Source organism: Ambystoma mexicanum, chromosome 2p, assembly GCF_040938575.1.
Source record: "Ambystoma mexicanum isolate Mex_15411 chromosome 2p, UKY_AmexF1_1, whole genome shotgun sequence".
NCBI classification, from domain to species: Eukaryota; Metazoa; Chordata; class Amphibia; order Caudata; family Ambystomatidae; genus Ambystoma; species Ambystoma mexicanum.
This window is the reverse complement of record NC_090923.1, coordinates 1,126,311,247-1,126,336,585: the sequence shown is the minus strand read 5'-3', so window position 1 is coordinate 1,126,336,585 and position 25,339 is coordinate 1,126,311,247. Positions and strand designations below refer to the sequence as shown.

At 46.8% G+C, this 25,339-nt stretch overlaps 1 protein-coding gene across 1 annotated transcript in view; it reads right to left on the bottom strand.

Moving 5' to 3' along the window:
* Nucleotides 1–25,339, bottom strand: part of TAF6L (TATA-box binding protein associated factor 6 like) — a 482,594-nt gene that overhangs the window by 108,253 nt on the left and 349,002 nt on the right. The window lies entirely within an intron of this gene.

Sequence of the window (25,339 nt, the reverse complement as noted above, 5' to 3'; positions counted from 1 at the left end):
GACACATAATCCATTTGAAATTACGCGACTATGGCACTACTCTTGAATCTGAATTTCAGGGATTTATTTGCTTTGGTTGTGTGTCTATGTGTAATTTATATGGGATGACCACTCATTGGAGAGGGCAGTGTTAGGGAGAATTCTCGTAAATGTGCTAATTCCCTTCACCTTAGAGAACTTTGCTGGATTTTGAGGACTTGATTTTTTTACCTGGAATGAGTGGGAGCCTTTTTTCCCACTCTTTCATGTATTTTGATGTGTGTTTTACTCTTGTGTTATGTGATTATGGAGTTTTAGATAACTCCATAGGCATAATCTTTTCATGTGTGTTACACAGCACCCTCAGTGCAGTGACACAGGGATGTCTTTTAGACTTCCAAAAGGTTTAAATACCTTCTCTGGGATAAACTGTTTCCCAGAGAATGTAAGGTTAAATTGACTTTACTAGTCTTTTTAAATTCCTAGACGCAGCACACACTATCTTCCTATAGATTGCTGGAGGGGTTACCTAGTATCCCCCTGGGTCTAGAAACTCATGTAGCAGTCAAATGCTACGCTTTCCTATCGAAGTGGCAGTGGTTTTACAACAAACTACCATGATTTTTCGCCGACCGCAAACACCGGTAGCTAAAAATCGCGTGAGCCATGTTTTTCAAGATGGCGCCTTAAGCCCCTTTGTTTAAACAGGTCCCGGTCTTCTTTTTTCACCGTTTTCTTTTTGGAAAGGTCCTTCTAGAGTTTGTCTCTGCATGCCAAACCAGGTTTGGTCCCTTTGTTTGTACGCCTTTGGCAGGCTTCTGGACTGAAGACCGCCTCTGGCCCCTGAGTGTCTGGGGTGGGCATGAAGTGAAGGAGGTGCCCGAAACTCCCTGTGCTTAGCCTCCTAGGAGACCCAAATGCACTCTGGTGTGATTGGCTGGCTGACTGTCCGGCAAGGACAGCCACCCTGCTGGGTGAGTGACAGCTAGGCTGGAATGAAAGGGAGAATACTGTTTAAAATGCGAGTCTCTTGGACTGGAAAGCAGAGTCGACCACTGGAACGAAAGAACCGAAGACGAGCTGGAAGGGGACGGCTGCTGCAACTCCTGGACCGTTGGTTTGCCAGGTGAAGCCCTGCTGCAGGTCCGAATTGCCATGTTCATCTCGACAGAGAAGCCCCTTCAAGGACGACTTCTTCCTTTGAGTTGGTGGGACCAATCAACTCGTAAGCCACCTGGATACCATTCTCAGAGCTGGTTAGGATTAACCAGGGGGCAGGACACCAGCTTGTGTGCTTGACGACAGCTACTCGAACCAACGATCTTCCATTTTGCCAGCTTGTTTGACCAGTCCAAGTGCAGCGCAGGAGTCCCCCGACGTCCTCCCTCTTGTACCCACGACTGAGGCTCAGGAACAGCAAGATCTGCAGGCACTGCCAGGAACCAACGTCTTCAGCTGCATCTTTTCTTCATATTAAGGTACTGTGCCAACTCGATTGAGAGAACTTACCTCTCGCAGTGAAAGTTCGTGAAACTTTCCCAACTTGCAGGACTAATCAGCTTGTGACCCAACATATGATTCTTTTTCGTACAAACTACTTCTGAGAACTTTGGCAAAGACTTTACCGTTTACTACAAGAACTGCTCTTTCCTATCCAAGACACTAGCCCATTGACTTTGGCATAGGCCTATTGAACTGAATAGAGTCCTCTAGTGAACTGAAATTATTTGCACTGCCTGGGAAATTATTTGATCTATTCTATTAACTTGTGCCTTTTTACTCCCATTTAAAGTAACTGAAATGGCATTTTGCTCCTATTTCAGGGGAGCCTAATTTACTCAGAAACTTACTGATTTGGTATTGAAGTGTATTTGTGTATGATATTAAGTGGCCTCCTTCTAGTAAATGTTTTCTAAATGACTGTAATAAATTAATAAGTGTTTTACCAAGAAACCTTGAGTGTAAGTGTCTACTTGAACCACTGTGATCTTAAGACCTCTGTGTAACATCCTTTTACTGCTCACATTCCCTTTTGAGATAAGCCTGGCTGCTCAACTCGCTACCAAAAACGGTGTAGTACAGACTGATACCAAAGTTTGGTTTTGTTTACACCTGTAGTCCTAATTGTATGTGGTTGTCCCAGAGGGTACTGCATGCAATTCTGCCTAACCGGCAGTAGTGCTCTAAATCTTTGCTTAGAATCTTGGCATCACAAAACCTCATGCCCTATTCTCATGAGTGTGTCCTTGGAAGGGTGCATCCCTACCAGCTCACATAACATGCCCACAAAGTTCAGGCCCTGCAGCTGGATACAATTCATGGTTAGCTGCACAATGTGGGCGCCTTCGACCTTGGCTTCCCTCTTGGGGAAAAGGAAAGGGGATTTGTTTTTGGAGCGGAACTACAGAGAGCTGCAGCTCCACATCAGGGCCTGCATTCTATTCTGTTCATAGTGTACCAGACCTTAACTTCCAATACGGTAACACTTCCGTCATGTTAACACACCAATCTCACATCTACCACAGTACCTGTCTGACTCCATCTTCCACCTCTTTCTGCTCTTCCCGCACAGATACAACTAAACACAGGGTCTATAATACTGCCCTATATAGAACCTCTGCAACCGCTACAGTAGAACAAGTTACTTACCAACTGGTAACGTTCTTTAGACTGGATGTTCCTCCAACATATTCCTCATCTATGACATGTAATGTCTGCAGCTGTGCTGCTTCGGAAACTTTTTCGGCAGAGGGCGCCCTGCGCAATAGCATCGATGTCCTTCGAAGGCCTACGTCAAGGGTGATGTCATCGGATGTTATAAAAAGCATGCACGGCGCCCGTAGTCTCAATTAATGTCCCCCCCTCACAACATGTGGAACATGTGCCTATCATACAGCTTTGACTGCACTTTGCCTTGTTGGAACGAAAGCTCTAATGGCATGGGAAATTCGAGAGGGTAGGCTGGGAGGGCGATGAGGAATACGTTGGAGGAACATCCAGTCGAAAGAACGTTACCAGTTGGTAAGTAACTTGTTCTTCGAAAGGATTGTGTCCTCCAACGTATTCCTCATCCATGACAGACTTCAAAGCAGTATCCATGAGTGGAGGAGGGAGAAGAATTTAGACATACCCAATTAAATGGCAGAGTAAAGCACTGCCTTTCCAGAGGCGACATCCTGAGCATGAGAAGTATCCAGGGAATAATGCTTAACAAACATGTGTATGGAAGACCACGTTTCAGCATCACAGATGTTCTTTACCAGTAGACCCCTCTGCAGGGCTGTCTATATAGCCATGCCCCTGCTGGAATGAGCCCGCAAGCCCGCAGGAAGGTCCTTGACAGCCAACCTGTAGCATGCTGAAATAGTGAGGATGATCCATCTAGACAAGGTCTTCTTAGAAACAGCTTGGCCCAATCGGTGTCCAGTATACCCCACAAAAAGCTGGTGGTCCACTCTGACCCTGGACATTCTAGAAAGATAAAAGCTCAATGCCCTCCTAGGACCCAACCTATGGAGTCTCTCCTCGTCCTTACTAGGATGCGGAGGAGGAGCGAAGGCGGGGAGCATCACCTTCTGACTTAAATGAAATTCTGACACTATCTTAGGTAGGAAGGACGGACATACTCTCAATACAACCCTGTCCTTGCGGAACAAAGTAAAGGGAGGCTTAGAAGAAAGTGACTGCAACTCGCTCACTCTGCAAGCAGAGGTAACTGTAACCAAGAAAACAGTCTTAAATGTCAACATTCTCAACGGACAAGAGTGCAAAGGTTCAAAGGGAGCACCCATCAGAGACCTTAAGATGAAATTAGGCCCCAGACCGGCACCTGAAAAGGCGACGGCAGGAACACGGAGTGATCAGTGGAATGTTAAAATAGGAGCATTCCTTGGACGAGCGCTTAAAGAGAGAAAGCGCTGCCAGGTAACCTTTAATGGTTCCCCCCCTGAAGGCCCTTATGGGCCAAAGTAAGAAGGAGAGAACCTCCGGAATTGAGCACTGAAAAGGAGCAACATTCTTTCCTCTGCACCAGTCACAAAATTTACGCCAATGGCAACAGTACAGAGACTTTGTTGCTAGCCACCTGGCCGAAAGAAACACCTTATCACGTCACCCGGGAGGTCCCAATCCTTACATCTCAACCGTTCAGAAACCATGCATGAAGGTTGAGAGTCTTGACCTCTGGATGGAGAACCAGACCTTCCTCTCGCGAGTGAAGATCCTCTCTTTGGGGAAGACGTATTGGAGGACAGATGGACATGTCTAGAAGGTCTGGGTACCACGCTCTCCTGTCCCCAATCCAGAGCTAAGAGGACCATGCGGGACGCAAACCGTCGTAATCGCTTGAAAACTTGAGGAATGACGGGGATCAGAGGAAACTTGTAAAGAAGCTGGAGCAACCAATCCACGACGAACAAGTCTCCTAGAGCTCCTCTCGATGGAAATTCCCTCAAGCAGTACCTTTCGCACTTCCGTTTGCGGGGTTACCCAAAGGGCGAAGATCTCCAGAAGGACTTCCTGAGCTAGTTCCCAATCATGAGAGACTACTCTCTGCATGCTCATGGTCTCTCCGGCCAGATGAACCGCTGTTAGGGAGATTCCTTCTTGAATTGCCCAGAACCAGAGCTGCATTGCCTCCCTGCACAGAGGGAGTGACCCTACACCTCTTCTCTTGTTGAGGGTAATGCATGGCCAGCGTGTTGTCCGTCATTATCAGGACATTCTTTCCCCGGACAGACGACAAGAAAGCCTTCAGTGCTAGCTTGATTGCTCTCAGCTCCAAAAGATTGATGTGTAGTTTGGACTCCGATGGAGACCAACGACCGCTGATGGTCAGATCGGTGGCATGAGAGCCCCACCCCGCGAGGGAAGCGTCCGTCACTACCGATACCTCTGGCCACGGTTGCCAAAAAGGCTCCCCCTTCATGAGATTTTCCTCGCTGGCCCACTACAGAAGATCCTGAGAGACCTTGACAGGAACATGAAGGAGATCCAACATCTTGCCTGAGAACTGGGACCATTGAGTCCGGAAAGCCCACTGAAGGGATTGCATTCTCAGCCGGGCCTCTGGCACCAGAAAAATGCAGGATGCCATGAGACCGAGCAACCTTAAGAATTCGAAAGCCGGAAGACTCTGGGCTTGTTGAAACTTGGAGACCATCTGATGAATGTGTTGAGCCCTCATCTTGGGTGGCGGGCACATTCCCGAGGACGTGTCCAACACAACCCTGATGTACTGGATCTGTTGGGAAGGTGTCATATGCGACTTCATGAAATTGAGGGAGAAGCCCAGTTAGTGAAGGGAGTGTCAAGTGACGCTGAGATGATCCAAGGCTTGTTCGGCAGAATGCGCCCTGATCAACCAATCGTCCAGGTAGGAGTAGACGTGAATCCCCACTCTCCTGAGATATGCTTCCACAACCACCATGAGCTTGGTGCTGAGCCTCGGGGCAGAGGTCAACCCGAATGGCAGAACCGGAAAATGATAGTGCAAGCCGCCAACAGCGAACCTCAGGTATTTTCTGTGTTTGAGACAGATCGGCAAAATAAGCATCCAACACCAACCAATCCTGAAGTTGGAGGGCCTGAAGGATCTGAGAAAGAGTGACCACCTTGAACTTGTCCTTCCTGAGGAACTTGTTCAAGTATCTTAAGTCCAAGATGGGTCTCAGTCCTCTGTCCTTCTTGGGAATCAAAAAATACGGGGAATACCAACCCTTGTTCCTCTCCGCCACAGGCACTGGTTCTATATGGCCTTTCTCTAGCAGTGACAAAATCTCCTGCACAAGGAGCGGATCCTGAACCCTCAGAGTGCTTACCCGGTGGATTGTCGTGAGGCTGTCGTAGAGAAGGAAGGCAGTAACCGTGGGCTATTGTTTCCAGAGCCCACGCATCCAAAGTAACGGCTCGAACACTCTTCTAGATGCTGCGACAGCCTACCCCCTATGGTGAATAATGAGACAAGACCTCAGAGCGGTTTCGAAGCCGCTGCAGCAGCGACTGATGGTAAAGAGGCTGCTGCTTGAGCGGCCTTGGCACATCTACCTCGTCCACTACGAGGAAACTTATGTTGGCCCCTCTGACTGGCCATCCCTCTCGCCCTTCCAAATGAGGAGTAATAGCGAAAGGAACCCCTCCATTGCTGTCCCCTAGGATGAAAAGGCAGAGGTTGTCGAACAGCTGTGCCGAAAGATTTGGCAGCTGCTCTGGTGGTCTGCAACCTCTCAAGGCTCTCGTCAGCGGTGCTGCCAAACAGATGCGACCCGTCAAAGGGCATGTTGAGAAGACGAGCCTGCATGTCTGGTGAAAACCCCGACTTCCGCAACCACACAAATCTGCGCATCACGGTGCTCGTGGCCATGGACCTGCTGACGCTATCTGCAGTGTCCAACCCAGACTGGAGGGATTCACAAAATACGGATTATACGAATATCAAGTCATGCCCCCTTTGGCTTGAGTAACACCCCAGTGGCCTTCCAAAATTTTATGAACGACGTTTTATGTGAATTACTCAACGTCTGCACCGTAGTGTACTTGGACGGCATTCTTATATACTCAAGGTCAGTCCAAAAGCACATAAACCATGTAAGTAAAGTCCTCCAGAAACTTACAAAACACAAGCTCTTTGTAAAATTGGAAAAATGTTCCTTTCATACGACCTCAGTGGATTTCCTGGGATTCATATGGTCACCCAAAGGAATCCAAATGGATAACAGAAAAGTCGAAGCAGTTCTCAATTGGCCTTCTCCTACCTCAGTGAAAGGAGTCCAAAGTTTTTTAGGATTTGCAAATTTTTTGATGCTTTATTGCAGGATTTTCACAATTGGTCCACCCGATACTTCACAATAGCTAGAAAGCCATCCCTTTCTTCCCCTTCGGGAATATGCTCAGCCGCTAAAGAGATGCAATTCCACAGAGTGTGCAAAAACTTTTTTCAGGCACAGGTGGAGTTGGCCGACCTCAACGCCATACTCCCTGCAGAAAATACCTTGTATGCCCATCCATCCATGCGCTTATCGTCCCTATCAGGAGGGATGGTGAGTATGCTGCCTGCTTTGAGGTGGCCGTAGTCACCTGAACCAAACTCTCTGGAGTGGGATGTGTGGACAGGTAGCTGGGGTCGCTACAGGATGGGCGGTATTTCTTTGTCAACGACTTGTTCACCGCCGGAATACTCTCCGGGTGTTCCAAGTAGCAGCCACCCTCTTTTGCAACGCCAAATGAAATGGCAACACCGGGTCAGTGGACGGACCCTGACCCAGAATATCTGTAAGCTCATCTTGATCAAACTGCACCAGAGGCCTGGCCCAGCCCAAGTACTCCACAACTCTCAACATCAATCTCCGATAAGAAGAATCAGCATGATCTCCCAGATCCGGCCTACCAAATTCCATCTCAGGGGAAGTGTCAAGGCCACTGGCATCAGGCAAAGACTGACACAGATCCTCCATCCGACTCGCCTCAGAAATGAGACACTCCGAAACACCAGGAGTCCCATATGGAAGACCAAAAGGCCCAACATCCTCCTCAGAACTTTCTTCGTCCTCATAAATGTCCTGGAGAGACTTAAAGTCCTACCTTAGCAGAGGAGTACACCTCTTCTGTGTAACAGCCTTCACATACTTAGAAGTAGCCTTCCTCAGAGGTTCCACAGTCACAGGGACCTCCACCGGTAAATTCGGCCCAGATGACGTTGATGGCGCTGACGGCTTCAAGGGCCTGACCAGGGCAAAGACCTGATAGGCGCACCAAACTGGCATTGCGCCGATTGCGTCGACAACTTCAAGGGCGTCAAGGATTTCAAAAGTTTCACGAAGACCGCGACCTGGAACTGGCACGTCTCTGGTGAACACTCAATGCCTTGTCTGAACGGGGCCTCAAACTCCCGGTATTTATCAAGCCAACCACCTGGGCCCGAAGGCGCACGAGTATCTGGCCGAGACCATTCCCTGCCGGCTTCGTCAGAAGGCGCAGACGGAACTGTGCCTTGGGATTGAAAGATCTTCAACATCTGCACCCGGAAAGCATTGCACTCCTCTGGGGTCGAGGAGTTGGTGGGGCAGGTCACCTTCTTCGAAGAGGTGTCGTCCGAAGAGGACGAGGAAGTCAAACAGTGACGTCGCTTCCTGGACCGCCGTGATGAAGACGAGTGGTGCGAACCACTGCGGGACTTGGAGCGCTTGGACTTCTTGCGACGAGGAGGGTCCCCTCTCGACTCGTCAGTCGAAATACCAACCGACTTGGATGTACGGGGTTGGGACACCCTTCCTACCTTCAACTTCCCCTTACATTCCCGCAAGGCCTTGGCAGTCAACGACTGCCACTTCGAGCAGTCATCCGTCGTGTGGCCCTCGCCCAGCCACCACAGACAAATTCTATGTGGATTTGTAATCGACATCTTGGAGCCACAGTCCTGACATTTCTTGAAGCCAAACTGTGGGGTCGTCGGGGTGGAAGAAGACGACATAATACGGTAACTTAACAGTAACCATGAGCACGCCGAGTTTTACGAAGCAAACAAGTTTACAGAAAAACGAAACTGAGGCTATGGGCATCCGATGATGTCACTGTTACGCTCACCTGGTATCCAAGGGGACGCCACTCCACCCGGGTTGGTTCCCGGAACCTTCTCCTCAATTTTCTGGATGGAGGCTTCAGAAGATGTCTAGCCTAAAACACAGAAGGGCTGGGTTCAAGACTGGCCGACTGAGGTAAGTATCCTCCCACCACCCTTTTGGCTTTAGCCCCTCAGGCCTGTGGTATTAGGCGTGCTCTCCGTGCTGCCTTCTTAGCAGGGGCGCGTTGTCTTAAGTGGGCGTGGGCGACCGAGTTACTTCACTGGCGCGTGCCCGTTCAAGTGTCTATAATGTAGGTCTTATTGCAGCAGTTCTGTATAGCGCTGTTATTCTTGCCTGCCTTTCTTTTGATTAATAATGTTCTTTCTTTCTCCCTAGGTGTGCGTAGCTTCAGCGTGGCGAACTGGTTGGTTTGAGCCCCTCCGGTAAACGATGGCTTGTGATGTGCGCTGTAATGCGATAAGTAAGTGCTATGCGCAGCGCTGCTTTGTCTTGCCTTTGCTAACCCGTGTCCTTTCTTCCTTACAGGTCACCGTGCTTCTCCAGCAGGTGTGGAACTCCGGAGTGATGCCGGCCGGGAGGTGACAAGCCAGGTAAACTTCTTGTGCTGTTCGTAGCTTTAGCAATGCCGGAGTATGCCTTTTCTAATGTTGTCTTCTCCTTTTCCTTTTCAGGTCGTTTCGATCTGGAAGGTATGCAGTGTCCAGAAGAAGCTGTTCACTGGAGTTGGGAGCGGATGACAGGATGGAGATTGCAGGTAAGATTCTGCTAATGATGTTCCTTTTGTCTCCTCTGCAGGTTCGTTATCCCGAGGCTCGTGGGTATCACAGGACACGGTGAGCGTCACGTTGCAGTCTGCAAAGTAACGCCAGAGGCGCCAGGACTGGCTCCAAGAGAGTCTTGGGAGTGGATGCAAGGCCTCCAAGGCCTTAATGGCGCCCCGAGCCCTGATCTTACCTGGCAAGTGAACTTGCTAGTGGGGATCTTGGGTAAGGGTCGTGACAGCCACCCTCGACGGATGGCTTCGAGGGACATCAACCCAACGCCATCAACGTAGGGCACCCTTTGCCAAAAAGATTTGCGAAGCAGCACAGCTGTGGACATTACATGTCATAGATGAGGAATACGTTGGAGGACACAATCCATTCGAAATATATTTATTTGTTGTTCCTTCTGTGTTGCTATGTGTGGGTTTCTAATATATGTGTCAAACACAATTAAAAACAATATGTGCCATTTTGCTGCAAAAACGTCAGTCTGCTACCACAATAGTTTGTGCCAATAGGTTTTTCTCAAACTGAACTTTTTTGCCTGGCTGGGACGCTGTATGTGCCTACCGACAGGAGGCACCACAAACACCTTTCCCCGCAGAGCGTTTACACCAAAACAACTGCCTTTGCTGGCCAGGTGTATTCATAACAGATACTTCACACTCTCCGTTTTATTTTTTAACAGGGCCTTGTTGTTTGATGCAGCATCAATCACACTAGTCATCAGAAGAACCAGATCTTCCATATGTTCACTAAGCCTAACCCATTTGCGGTGCAGGTTCATCACTTTTCTGTTGCATATGTATAGCCCAAATCTATCAAGACTGTAGCATTCAAGTACCAGAAACTGTGTGTCCTAATGTAATGTAGCAGGCATTTATACCATGACTGTAACCACCATAGTGATATCTTGAAAATTCCACTTGTCTAAGTAAATATTGCATATTTTGGTCATGATTGGGTTTCGAGAGCTAAGTCTATGATGGGAAGATGATGGCATAGGTTTAGAGGAAAGTGAAGTAAGTGGGCCAAGTAAACTTGCCATTTAAAGAAAAACAATTGACTTATATTCAGCAACGTTTTTTGGTGGACAAAGAATTGCTCCTCTCTTGAATTATCTCTAGGTACTGTCTGGATCCGTAAACATTTTTACAGTTGCACGGGTCTGCACCAAGTGGCAAGGCATCAGTTCTGTGAACCCCATGACATCTGTTCCACCTAATGTTCCCCACACACGGAAAGGTAAAACTACCACAGTAGGTTACAGGCAGCCTTGCTCTGGGGACCGAGGTTACTGTGATGAGGAAGATATGGAAGGAATACCATATCCATCCCAAAGTACATAACTGAAGGTACATGTTAAGATACATTTCTAAAATGAGCCCCTGGAGGAAGGATTTTAGGAACCCACCCTTTTTATGGTAAGCAGGGAAGACACTTGTGGTTAGCCAAAACCCAATCAAGGTAGGTGAAGGAGCAGTCAAGGCTTAGTCTCAGGATCAGTGTGAAAGTGGTCTAGGGCTACAACAGCACCAATAATTCAAGTTAGTCAACATAAAAAAGTACATTTATTTATTAGGCCTTTTTGAACACCAAGAATATACAGGAAGGACAGAATTTAAAATAAGTATTTTCCATAGTGTGGAAAGATGGCAGCCAGGTGGAATACAAGGAAGTATAGGGGAATATGCATTCTCTAAGTGAGATGGAATATGACCCCCCCCCCACTCTCCCTACTGTACAGGGCAGAGGCCCGTTAAGGCCTGGGAGGCCGCCGACAGTTTGCTGAGGCGGGAGTCGTCGGCGACGGATGGTCTTGCCCTCGAAAGCCGTCGCTGGAGATCTTGCAGTGTACGGTTGTCGAAAGAGAGAAAGAAAGTCTAACTTTGACCTTTTTATAAGTAATGGCGTCAGCCAGAAAAAGGAACTCTGCAATATGCATCAGACTATGATGATGGAAAAAAAACAATCTGAGGGACCTCGACGCGTGAAGGACCATGGGTACAGTGGACGTCACACTAGGGATAGTATTACTCTGGCACGCCCCGACGACGTCCCTTTTCGAGTTTCAAAAACAAAAAATGTAATACTCTGTGGCTACCACTAGATGTCGGCCAATGCATAGTATGTTATTTAAGCATATCCACAAGCCTCAGAAATATATGTATATTCACCCTTAGAAATAGATGTGCCTATGAATTATGTGGCATTGTTTAACAGGTGAGTAATCCAATGCAGGAATAATAGGTAAAATAGAATAAGCACAAACACTCTATCTTATGAAGCCCACCACTAAGAAATGTATTTTTATTGGATTTATACCACAATTTTGCCAAAGCGCCATTACATATTTTACAATAACAGCAGTACAGTCATTGGAGTGGTCATGAAGAAATACATCAAGAGGCGGAAGCCCAGGAGAGAAGACGAGACGTCAGACGTGTACGAAAAAGACAGGAAATAGGGGAAGAATAAATTGGAAGAGCGTTCCAGTGAATATGAGCAGGAAGGGAAACAGAGTGGAAACGGGATGAAGCACAAGGGGGTTTGGGAACCACCAAGCGATACAAGGATTCAGTGGGAAGAGATCAGGCAGGGGAATAGAAAGAAACAAGCAAGATAAAGAGGAGCAAGACCATGGTGACATTTGAACATGATGGAAAGAAAGTGAAACAAAAGAAAAGACTCTAAAGAGAATGGCAGCAGTACATAGCAGGTGAGATGGAAGAACGAGGAAATAGTTCAAAGAGTAGACGGATGGCAGAATTATAGATGGAGTGAAGGGGGGTCAAGACCGGTAGCAGGTAATCCAATCAGAAGGGAAGAAAATACGAGAGAAAATTAAGGCAAAGATAAGGAGTTTAGTAGCACGGAAGGACAGAATATGAATATGAATGCGAATATTGAAAAGAAGGAAACGGCAGTTGCGAGCAGTGATAGAAATATGGGAGGAAAAAAGAAAGAAGAGTCGAAGATAACCTGGAGATTACTGGCCGAGGAAAAGGGGAGGTGGCAAGGAGGGATAAGAAGAGAGGAAAGGTGGGGAAGAGGAGATGCAGAAGAGGGGCAAGTAAATCATTTCCGTTTTTCAAGGGTTTAGGTGAAGAAAATGGGAAGCCATCCAGATTTGGACGGAGGAAAGACTAGCAGAGACTTTCGAGAGAAGAGAATCAGAGAATTCAGAAAAAGGAAAAAGATTTGAGAGTCATCATTATAGAAGTGACAGGCGGGCCAAATAAGGAAATCAGAGAAGAAACGGGAATAATATAAAGCAAGAATAATACAGGGCCAAGGACAGAACCATTGGGGAATCCCATAGATAAGAGCATGGGGAGGAAAGAGCTGGCCTGCCCAGGACACAGAATAGGTGTGGCAAGAGAGATAAGATTTGAACAAAGCAAGAGGGGAGCCAGAAATTCCCAAGGAGGAAAGAGTAGACAACACAGTGGGGTGATCAACAGTGTCAAAAGCTATGGAAAGATCAAGTAGAATCACAATGGAGGAAAAGTGTGTTGTGCTGGGCAGCAAGAAGAAAGTCTGAGACATGGAGAAGAGCAGTCTCGGTAGCGTGGCCAGGCCTGAAACCAGATTGAAGTGGAGGAAGAAGAGAATGAAGATAAAACGACATTTGAGATTAGACAATATTCTCAAGAAGCTTAAGCTTACAAAGGAAAGGAAGCAGTGACATAGGTCTAAAGTTAGCAGGGAGAGAACGATCCTGAGATTTTTTTTTATAATATGTATGACAATAGCATGTTTAAAGGAATTTGGGAAAACAAAGGAGGAAAGGGAAAGGTTAATAAGAATAGAGAGATAGGAGAGAGGTTTAGGATAGAGCAGGGGAATAAAGATAAAAGAAATGGGTTCGGAAGGAGAGGCAGAAAAGGGGAGACAGTGAGGAAGAAGGAGGAAATGAGGAAGCCAAGGAAGAGGTAGAAGAGGGAAAGGAAGCATGAAGATTGGAAACTTTAGTGGTAAAATAATGAGTAAGATCGGAAGCAGAAAGAGGGGAGGAGTGAGAGGGGTTAGGTGAACTGGGAGAGAGAAAAGAGTTAAAGAGCTAATACAGACAAGGATGGTGGGAAAGAGATAAAGCCATAGATGAAAAGTATTGCTTTTTGCTAGCCAAAAGAGAGTCATATGAAGCCCGAGTAGTGGACAAGAGGTCACGGTCTAGAGGGGATTGGGACTTTTTCTAGTTCTGGAGGGAAGTGCGAGGAGCAAGAAGAGGAGCAATACGTCATGGGCGTGGAGGTTTACGGGAAGGAGTAAAGAACATGTGGGATAAAGAGAATGTAAGGCAGAGGTAAGAGCTGTTTGAAAAGCATCAAGAGCCGAGTCAACTATTAAGGAGGAAAATGAATGAAGGAGGAGGAAGAGAAGACATTAGGGAAGAGATAAAAGAGGGGGATCAAAAGAACGAATATCAAGGCGTAGAAAAGAGTTTGTGGAGGCAAATAGGGGGGTGGAGAAGAAATAAAAATAGAAAATGACAAGCAAAAGTGATAAGGAGTATATATGTTAAGAAGAGACAAAGGCATTGCAAGGTATAGAAGAGAATACACGGTCAAGAGAAGAGTCCGAGTGAGAGGGAGGACAGTTGAGAGCCGAGACGTGGTATGAGTCCAAGAGTGGAAGGAAAGCAGAAGAGGGAATGGAATCAAGATGAAGGCTAAAGTCGCACAGAAGAAAAAGGAGAAGAGGAGGGGAGAAGAGTTGAGAATAGAAGGTCAAGATCAGAGATGAACGAAAGAAGTGTTCCAGGGTGGACGGTATCCAACTAGAAAGGAAATTGGTAGAGGTTTGAAAAATTATGAGTAATGAAACTCGGAAGATGTATGACATAGTGACATGTATTACATATATATGTATGACATATGTGACATGTATGTGACATGTATGACATAGCCAAGAGGGGTGAGTGAGAATGCCAACTCTGCCACTGAGACCAGATGGATGGGGGGTGAAGGGGGGGTGAAGAATTAGAGGTAGAAGAGAAAAGAGAGGCCTGAGTAGCTGTATTAGAGGGAGAGATCCAAGTTTCTGTAAGACCGAGACAATTAATGCTTAATTGCTGGCACAAATCAAGGGTGGCATGTGATTGGTTACACGGGGATCTAGCATTCCAGAGAGGCAGGCTGAGACTTAACAGGAGGAAAGATTAGATTGGAAGCAGAGAGGAAGTGGGGCTGATGAAAAGGGGGACGGCAAGATGTATGAAAAGGTAAAGAGAAAGACAAGGAGAGAGCAACGAAGTAACAGAATGATGACAGCAAAATCACATGCGCCATGGTAGCAGACGTATCCAATTACATCAGTAAATGGGGGAAGCAGAAATCGAGGTGGACGAGGTGCAAAAAGGGGAAAACGGGGGAATTTGAACACCCTTAGATGAATCGCCCTTTGATGTGGGCGCCTGTGGGCGAAGCGCCCTGGATGATGTACGAAATAGGGCAACGTAAGGCACGTGATCAGTCATGTCTGAGACTGAGGCAGGAAGTTGTAATGGAGACAGCCAAGCAAGGCAAGTCAGGCAGTAGCAGGAAAAGACGCTGTGCAGCGGACAGGTCCGCAATGGTGATTGGAATCGCATCCACAGCTCCCTGCAGCGTCACGGTGCACAGCACACAGGATGGTAAGATGTATGGGCCATGGTGCCCAAAGGTCATAAGTTCCAAACTATGGTTTCTTGAGGGAAGGTATTTCAGAACTGATGCTGTGTGATGTGGTGGTGCTTTGAAAGTTCTTTAAAGTAAAGATTTTGACTGAAATCAGATAAGTACCACACTCTATCCCATTCCCAAGGTAAGCCCTAGGAAAGGATCTTTAGTCCAGGTTCGACAACCAGAGAAAGTTAGGAACAATAGTTCTATAACCAATGAAGAAAGGGGGATGGGCAGAAACAGAAATGTTAACTTCCCAACCTGACTCGATTCTTCCAGGTGACACTGCAGGTCTTTCGGAATTCGCCAGGAACACAATCTTCTATCCTTGGTTTGGGTGAGGAAAGCACAGGGGTCGTCGCAGGTGCAGAGATGACCTGTCATGGAACGGTTGAGTTTCTCAGCAGACGCTCCAGTTCGCTTCAAGAATAAGACCCTAATTGAAGAAAAGATGCAGACTTCTGCAGTACAGACCCTTCAGGACAGTATTTCTCACTTTTGCTGAATGACAATTTGGTGACTTTATTTCGATCACATTTCTTACCAACTTTTCTTTTACTGCAAATCTAAATGTGGTAAGACTGGTTAAAGTATATATCTTCGATCAGTGACATCACTTTCTGTGGCCATCTTGGATCATTATCTCCAGCCGAAGGCCACAAGAGGCTCCCCTGGGAACACCAATCAGGAAGAAATGGCCTCATCCCAGCAACACCAGGGACAAGATCAGAGAGAGCAACCACTGATGGAATAGGCGATCAGGTGACAAGAGCGTGTATCATCCCGTCTGAACTTCCTAGGGGCATCCCAGTTAAGGGCAGAACAGTGAAGGGTGAAGACCAGCCTCTTAGTCAGACTATGAGCCTTAGCTTTTGCCTTTCTCCCTACTGCACCTGTGTGTACCCAAAGCTTCCCAATTACTGTACTGTCACTCCAAACGGTGCTACTCACCTATATGCCTTCCTCCTGATCCCCCTACGCAACCCTACCTACACTTTCCCCAATCACTCTACAACTTCCTCCTTTACTATTCCTATCATAAAGCGGACAACTCGAAACTTCCACTACTCCATCTCTCTTCCACCTCCTTCCAACAAGCAAAGCTGACAAGTGTACCATACCTCCTTTAGCACCTATCCACCTCACTTATCTTCCTCCAAGACTCACCTTCTATACTTTTCCTTCCCTCATCAACTGAGCATTGCACTGTGGAATGCTCAGTCTGTATGCAACAAAACCTTCATCACGGACTACTTTCACTCCAATTCTCCCAGCTCTCATCCCCTAGACCTTCTTGTTATCACTAAAACGTGGTTTTCTCCATCTGACACTGTCACTCAGGCGGTCCTACAGGACTCCAAACAATGCTTCATTCACTCTCCTCGACTGATGGCAGAGGAGGAGGGGTCGGACACCTACTCTCTGCCCACCTCAATGCCTCACAAATCTCCAATTCCACATCCTCTCCTACCTCTTTAGAATTCACCATCTCTACTATGGGGTTCCCTCTTTCGGTTCACATCATCTCCATCTATCGCCCTGCTGGTCCCACTGAACCATTCTTTGATGATCTTGGGCAACTCATTGATTCTCCCTCAACTAAACATCACCTAATTCTCTCAGGTGACTTTAACCTTCCTTCTACAACCACTTCTCAGAAATCTGAACTTCAATCGTATCTTAGTGACCACACTCTCCCACTCTAGCCATAACCTACCTACCCACCCACACAGGCGGTGACTCTATGGATCCCCTATTCATCTCCACCTCTCTCTCAGCCACTAAATACTACTGTCACACCATCTATATCTGATCACTCAATTGTTCCCACCACCATCTCCTTCCCATCCTCTGACCTTTCCTCACCACCTTCTTCACTTATTACTAAAAGGAAATGTAAACCTTCCGTCATCCCCCCCCTTTCTCTCAGACCTACAATTCTTACTCTCCTCCTCGACACTGATGCCTCTTCCACAAACACTGCCTTCCCCAGCTTCCAATCCCTACTATATGGCTCATTTGCCTCTCACTTCAAACTGCTTTCTTTCTAGTCTAAGTCTCAGCATCCTCAACCATGTGTCACCCCATTCATACGTTCTCTCCGCACAGACATGCATCGGCTGCTGCGCAAATGGAGGTCTACCCACTTGCATGAGAACTTGCAACTCTACCTCTCTGCCCTGAACTCCCTATAGTCCACTCTTGATGGACCAAAAAGGGAATTTCTTCTTAACCCTCAATGACTCTCATTCCAAACATCCTCGCCGGCTACAGGACATGCTAAGCTCACTCCCCCTAAGTCTATGGCTATCAACTCGACTCCCCTAACTAATGACCTAGCTGAATACTTTGCTGCCAAAATTGGAGGCTCTCTCAACTATCCTCACAATCCCTCCTCCTGCCTGCCCTCTCTACCATGATACTCTGCCTCCATCTCCCACTTTAGTGACACTAATACCGAAGAAGTTATATCTCTACTGATGAAGGCTAACCCCTCTTGTGACCCATCAGACCCTGTTGCTTCTCAGCTATACAAGCCTATTGACCCTTTAGTGGCCTCTAACCTCACTGAACTCTTCAGCCTGTCCTTTGACTCCGCTTGCTTTCCGGCTGCAAACAGCTATGGTCATCCCTCGCCTAACAAAAGCAAGGGGCTGACCCAAACATACCAGCCAACATTCACCCTGTGTCTCTTCTTCCAAACTACTTTAAAGTGCTTGAAAGGGTTGTGTTCAAACGGCTTATCAATTTCTTTGTGTGAGAAACCTGAAGGTGCTCTCACATCTACTCCCCTGGGATCTTCCGTTCAGGTGGCAAAGGAAAGGCCATCGCTTCTGGATCCCAACCCTGGGGGCGGACAAGCGAGGGAGGATCACCTGAGTGCAGGGTCCTTGGGGATTGGAGAGAGGATACCTGAAGGTGAGACATGGTATCCTCTTTTTTCTATTAATGACCTACCCTCCCCTCCCTTAGCCATTGCAGGCTATTATCAATCTCATTCTATCATCCCCAGTAATTTTCCTTTAAGTACTGAGAAGAAGAGGCAACTAAGAGCAGTGCTGATTTCCTATGGCCAACACCACTCTGGTACTGAGACGAAGAAGAGGTCAAGCATGTCACAATAATGAGTTTAAACAAGGTCAGGCAATTGGGAATACCTTGTTTCACCTGCAGCCCATTAATAATGAAAGAGTATACATTGTGGAAGTGAAGAATGCCTAATGAGAGGTATGAGAAGCGCGAGAGATGCAGGTGGTGCAGAAGCAGCACGAGAACAGAACCAAGTTTGTGCCGTGCGGACGAGCTGGAAGCCAAGACGCTAAGGAGCCTGCTGAAGATCCCGGGAGTCCTGCCGAACGGACTGAGCAGGACCGGGAACCTGTATGGAGAAAGGTAGAGAGCAGAAGTCGCGGAGGAGCCCAGCACGAAGGCCGGCGTACATGGAGGGAAACAGCCGGCAAACCGGTAAATTACTTCTCCCGTGTGGACGGGGGAAGCCGCTGAGTGGAGCAGCAATCCGTAAAGTTCTCGAGGAGACTGGGAACTTGATAAAAGGGGCTGCTGAGCGGGCGCAAATAAACCTTGTTAATATTGAATACCGAAATTGATGAAAGGGGGCTGATGAGCCAGCATAAGCAAACCTTGCAAATAAGGGATTGCTGAGCCCATATAAGTGAATAGTATGAATAGGGAGTACCGAACTTGATGAAAGAAACTGCTGAGCACACACAAGTAACACTTGCATCGATTGAATATTGAATTCTTTCAAAGACATTATATTGAACTCACACAACGTAAAGCTGTACATCTTGAATACTGAATAACAGGAAAGCATGGTTAGAGTGAACCAAAGTGAATGGAGCAATGTTGGATATATTCAATTAGAAGAAAGTTGCTACTTGAGCAAAACTACAAAGTGTTAAACAACCATAAGAACAGTCTCGGGAAATCAAGTGTCCCAGGGATAAAAAGCACTTTGGAAAGCAGATGGAAATCTTACAAGGAAATGAAAGTATTGCCATGTGAACTATTAAGCATCAGCTTTGGGAAACCTATGGTTTCATGACCTGTGATGGGTGGACCGTGTGGTCTCACAACTGTGCCGAGACCAAAAACCACAACCGATTGAAAGCAGCAAAGAGGTGAATCATCAGTGGCGTTAACCAAAGGAAGGGTCAAGTAGACCCCATGATCTTTTCCAAACTGGTAAGCGGAAGAAATAAGTGCATTATTGCAAGTAAATCTTGGAGAAGGGAACCCTGAGAACAGAGCTTGGAGAATATTCATCTTGGTTAAGGGAATCCCAAGACCACAGTGTTGGGTGAACTTGGTTACCTTTGGAACTTGGGGAAGGGAAACCCGAGACCAGCAAGTAATGTCAACTGTGATATTTGTGAATCTGCAGAGGGTAACCTCAGAACTTGATCAGTCCTTGTTGCCACAAGACTACATTGGAACTATGTTGATTTTGAGAAAGAGAACTTTAGAATAACTAACATTTCCAATCATTGAACATTTACTTCGGAACACTTATATTTGGTTGAGGGCAATGCCCCACTAGTTTTGTTCTAGTTGTGAGAACAAGCATAGGTTTTGACTGATAGATTTTTGGGTTTGACTTATTGACACAGACTTTCCTTAGATTTCTTTAGGCAGGGAAATCCCGCCATAGAATACGGTTAGATAGGCGTTACACCATCCTGATTATTAATACATCTTTGTTTGAATACATCTCTGTTGTATGTGTCATCTCTCTTCATACCATGCCTGTCTCTCACATTAGACATCCACAACCTTCGAGACCCCCCCACAAGCAGGTTTCTGATCCTGTCACTCAACAGACACTCCGCTCATGAATGTGTCCAACTTCATTGCCTCTGCTAAGCACTCCAACCTACTCTCTATTCTAATTCTCCTTGACGCGTCTGCTGCCTTTGACACTGTCGATCACTCTGATCTCCTTAATACTCTCTTCTTTGGAATCACGTTCAAGCCCTTGCCTGGATCAAATCCTACCTTGACAATTCTCTGTCTCCTGGAGCAACAATATCTCTCAACTCACTCCTCGTACTCTTGATGTTCCACAAGTCTGTCTTGGTTCCACTCCTCTTTACACTCTACACCTCTGCTTTTGGGGCACTAATCTTCCCCTTTGGGTTCTCGTACCAACAACACCAAAATCATCTTCTCTTTTCCTGAACTCTCCTCTGATCGCTATCAAAATGTCCAACTGTCCCTTCTTGCACCTTCTATACTTTCATCTTCCAAACTGGAACAGCAGCTCGCCTGAACCTCCTAAATATTAGTAAAATCAGGCACCTCCTTCCTTTCAACATCACCAAGCATCTCTTAAACACTCTTGCCTTCTCTAAACTGGACTACTCATGTTGCGTCAGCATCCTTTTTGGTCTCCCCAACTATGCTTTCTGTCCTCTTGAAACGATCATTAACTTTGCTACCAGGTCTCTTTTTGAACTTCCTCACTTCACACCTACTTCCTCTTACCATCACCAGGCTGTATGGCCGACTATGCAAAACCGGGCCAGATTTAAATGTATTTCTTCTCGGCATTCACAAATCTATCCACGGTAAGGCACCACTGTATCTATCCTGCTCTATCCAACACTAAAAGCCTTTTCGTAACCTCTACTCTGCCTCCTCGAGAACCCTTGTGGCTCCTTGCCCTCCCTGTGCTTCCTCTAGCTTCTGCTCTCTCTCTCATATCTCACTCCACTTGCATGGAATTCTCTTCTTACAGACATCCGAGAAACAGTCCCATGCATTTGTTCAAAACCAAACTAAAAGCCTACCTCCTCTCCTCCGAGATACCCTCCTAACCTACCTGTCAGCTGCCTGCTAGCTAACATGTTTCCCTCGCCTCTAACCTGCCTCTGTCCCTCACTTCCTCTGCCTCCACTCTAGCACCTCACCCATCATGGTCACATCCGGAGCACAGCTGGACGTACCACCTACCTACACTTAAAAATGTCCAATGTTGGTTGTCCGTAATCTATGTATGCTCCCTTATGTTTTGTCCCCGGTGACTGTTCCATTTACTCCCCTCCACAACCTAAACAGAGTGTCCCTCAAACTCACACCGTTGTAAGAAGTTCCCATGAAATATGATGTGCGTTTGTTTGTGATCAAAAGAACATTGTTCCTCCTGTAAATAAATGTTCACAAATGTTCACTACAGTTGTAAAAGGGCGACGGGTGCATCTACAAAAGCTTTATGAAGTAAATAAAAAGGTGGAAAAATCAGCAAATTGTTTTTAAAATAATCAATAAAAAAAAGAAAGAAAACCCAATGGATGCTTTAGGGCAGCTCATGGGAGTGCAGGAGGGGTGTTTCAACAGAGATCACCGCGGTCAGGCGGCGACAGGCATAGAACACAGTACAGCTGCGAACACAGTACAGTGGCCAACACAGAAGCAGCCCCAGCACAGCTTCTCTGGTTATGAGACGCTGAAATTCCGAGGATAGGCGACGTGTGGCATAAGCTGGAGATATGCCCATTTCCAAGGCTAGACTCAGAACAATGTTGGCTGCAGAGAGACAGTCCAGGTTAGAGCTGGTCAGTCCACCAGGGGGTCCAGGGTCACTTCCAAAGGATGTCAAGGAGGGTTTGAGACTGGATCTTCCCACTGGTCGAAGCACCAACGAGTGTCTTCTGAGATCAACGAGAAGAGCAGGGCATCACCAGGCCAATGACTGGAGTTGCTGCTGGTCAGCTTCAGGAGTCGTCCTCGGGCAGTCAACAGGCTGCTTTTCTTCATAGAAGTCTTGGTTCCAAAGATGATTTGTCCAACAGCTGGAGGAGCCCTCATTTTAGCCAAGATTCAGGCTGAGAGCAAGCCCCAGACCACCAATGGTAACGATCTGCAACATTCAAACAGCCAAGGGTTGTCCAAACCTTGACAACCACTGATCCTTGCATCCATCCATCAACTGACTTTGTGGTGCCAGAGCATGCATGTGGACTGGGACCAGATAGTCCCAGTAGCAGCTTTTCCCAAGGGGTTACCATATGTGGCATTTCCTGACCTGAGAAGACCGAAGGCAGCCAAAGAACAATATCACCAAAGAACAAACAGAAATCTTGCGGCACTGCCATTTTAGGGTGCTAGCCACCTTTAGTAGCCCTTTGCGGTAAATCCAAAAGTGCACAAGAAAAATAAAATAAAAAGAATCACTCAGCTGCTACCACCTGGGCTTAGGCAGATTGTCAAAGTAACCAAAAAGCCATTAGGTAAAAGGTTATAAGTATAGAAAGTATCCTAACTGCACTTCACTATAATGGTGATGTGTGCAATTGTAATAATACAAGAATTCCAAAAGGGAGACCACGTCTCTCAGTACTGACAGTCCTAAGGTTTAGTCAGTTTCCCCATAAGAATGAGAAAAATAGGCAAAGAAAGTACAGTTGAATGCTTAACTGACCTCCAAAAGTCAGGATAGGTTCAACGGTAAGCAAAAAGACAGAGGGTCCCATAGGAATCTATCGAGGGAAAGGTGCAAAAAGAAAATCTTTCCTGATTAGCTATTGTGATGAATCTGATAAGATCATCACTCCTTTCCCGGCGGTAACCTCTCCCCATGTGGAATTGGGCCGGCAGCCGCTACCTGGCGATTCCCTTCAACCATCCATAAGACCTACTTGTAACACTTTCCAATACTCTATACATGACACCAAGAAATTCCTATAACTCCCATACATCTAACAATAATTGGATAAGGAGATTGAATGGAGTAATGCAGATCACCAGGGACGAGAAACACCAGAGACGCTCTAGTGTTTGTGAGCCTGTGATATGTGCCGGGACATTTCAAAGCTTTAACCAGCATGTAGTGAGAGGACGCTGCATGGGGAAGTCGAACCCTCTTGGAGTTGACTGAGCGACTATGAGGACGAAAGGCAAGAGACAGAGGACTGCAGAGGCTGGTATGTCGTGAAGTGAACACGAGAAGGAAGGAAGAAGAAATGTTGATGCGGCCACGGAAACCTGGACGTAGCCACACTGCCATCCGAACACGGTGCGAGACCCCAGAGGAAAATGGGAGCCGCAAAGGACTTGGAAGTTCTATGGTGAAGCCAGAGACCCTGCGAGATGGAGGCGGGATACCTGAGTGCGGCCTCCTGTCTACCGCGAAGGAACCGAAGGATGCCACAAGACATCGGTGAGTCCTAGACAGAGGGAATGCACACCGGGGGGCTTCGGCAACGCTGCCAAAGAACAACAAATGTGTATGGAGTGAATGAGAAGGAATATGAAACCCATTATTACCCAAAAGGTGTTTACCGAATACATGCAACAGAAAAGCAAGTTTACAATTGTTTAAAGCAAATGGGATGAATGCAACAGAAAAGTAAGTTTGCAGTTGTATGAAGCAAATCAGACGAAAAGCCCTGACAACAGAGTGAACCAGATGAAGGTGAGTTTGCAATTATATGGAGAAAATGAAAAGCCCTGGCAGGAGAATACACCAGGCAAAAGCAAGACTGAAAGCAAAAGTTAAACAAAGTGGAAAAGAACCTGGCAGGGGAGTACCAGGTATCCTACGAAGTTGGAACTTACATCCAAGTTGTTTTTTGTATACAAGTATTTTGTTGACCAAAGAGCCCTAAGGAAGATTAATGCCCTTGGGAATTTGAAGTGTCTTGATGAGAAACGAGTTTTCCCCTGGAACTGGAACCCTTATCCATTGGGAACATTTGTCTTGGAGTTATATATTTCATATGAACTTGAACGTTTGGTCACTTACTGGCCAAAGACATTACACATATTAGTTGTTTTATAGAATGTGAGGGCAAGGAGAGGATTTCAAACACAGGACATTTTGGTTTGGACACTGAGAAACCTGAAGGTGTCTCCCTGACTAGTCCCCAGGGATCTGTCATCCAGGTGGCCAGGACACAGCCATCGCTATTGGATTCAGTTCTTGGGGGTGGGCCAGTGTGGGAGGATCACCTGGATGAGGGGTCCTTTGGGAGTGGAAGAGGGACACTGACAGGAGAGATGCAGTACTCCCTTCACTATAAAACCTTTTCCCATCCTACCCCGTAGGATATGCAGAACTTCTACCCCCCCGCCACTCCATTTTCCAACACAAACACTTTCCTACACAGTGACAGAAAACAGACTAACACCAGAGCCGTTTACCTGACATGTCCCAACACAAGTGTCAGGCAGTGTCAGGCAATTGACAACTACGCACACCTGACGGCCCTTTCCCTTCCCCACAGGGATAAAAGGCAGAGCACAAAAGCACTCTTCGAGCAAGGCAGACCGTACAATGAGGCAGCTATTCCAGCACAGCAATTCAAGAGGAGGAGAAAGGTGGCAAGAGGTATTACCCAAATTGACCTTTTGCACAATTGACCTAATTATAGTGGTCCTAATTGACCTTCTGCACAATTGACCTTTATATTATTTTAGTTATTTTATATATGTATTGGGTTGGTTTTGGAATATAAATAATTGAGGGGATTGGGTGGGGGGTTGCAGGGGTTTTTGGATTGGGTGAGGGGTTGCGGGGGTTCCCCCGCATATATGTCCTAATTGACCTTCTAAATTAGGTCAATTCTCCCGAGGTCAGTTGTGAAAAGGTGAATTAGGATACAACCTGGCAAGAACAGAAAGGACGTCCAGGAGGGACGTGCCCTCGTCCTTATCGATCCAGACCCACAAAGCCTCAGAGAAAGGAATTACAAGGCTGGGTACAACAGCCAGCGTGTGGCATACCAGATGTCAACAGTGCACCGAACCCTCCTACACCAATAACCAAATCACTTGCTACCGTGGTACCGCCCTTGACCCCAGAGAAGAAAAACCAAGTGTTTCATCACAGCCAGAGTCAGAGGGGGAACCGATAGTAAAAACTGTGCTTGAGCAAAGGTTACAAATGGCAACGCAATGTGAATCAAGGAACAAAATACTTGGTGTGTTAAAAAACTGTTTTGAAAACCCAGGGGGAGACCTGGTGCAGAGGGGTCCGGCGCCACGTGCACATCCATTGGAAAGACTCTGACCGGTCCCCTCTTTGTTGAACTACCGATACCAGAAAACCCTAGGAGGGCCGACGCATGTGGTCAAAGTGGTCATACAAGGGTCAAGTAAAACCCCTTGTACACTCGAAAGTCTTTGACCTGTAACCCAGAGGAAAGCAAAGGGGAACAAATCCTGTGTTGTGTAAAGCAAGACGAACTGTACCAGTGGCAAATGTGAACCCGGCTGAGGGATGCTTGCTGAACTGGGTGAGGTACAATAACCCCGTTAAAATTGTGGTGACAAAAGTGAACCCGGCTGAGAGATGTCCGCAATGAAACATTGTTTAAAAAGACATTGAGGC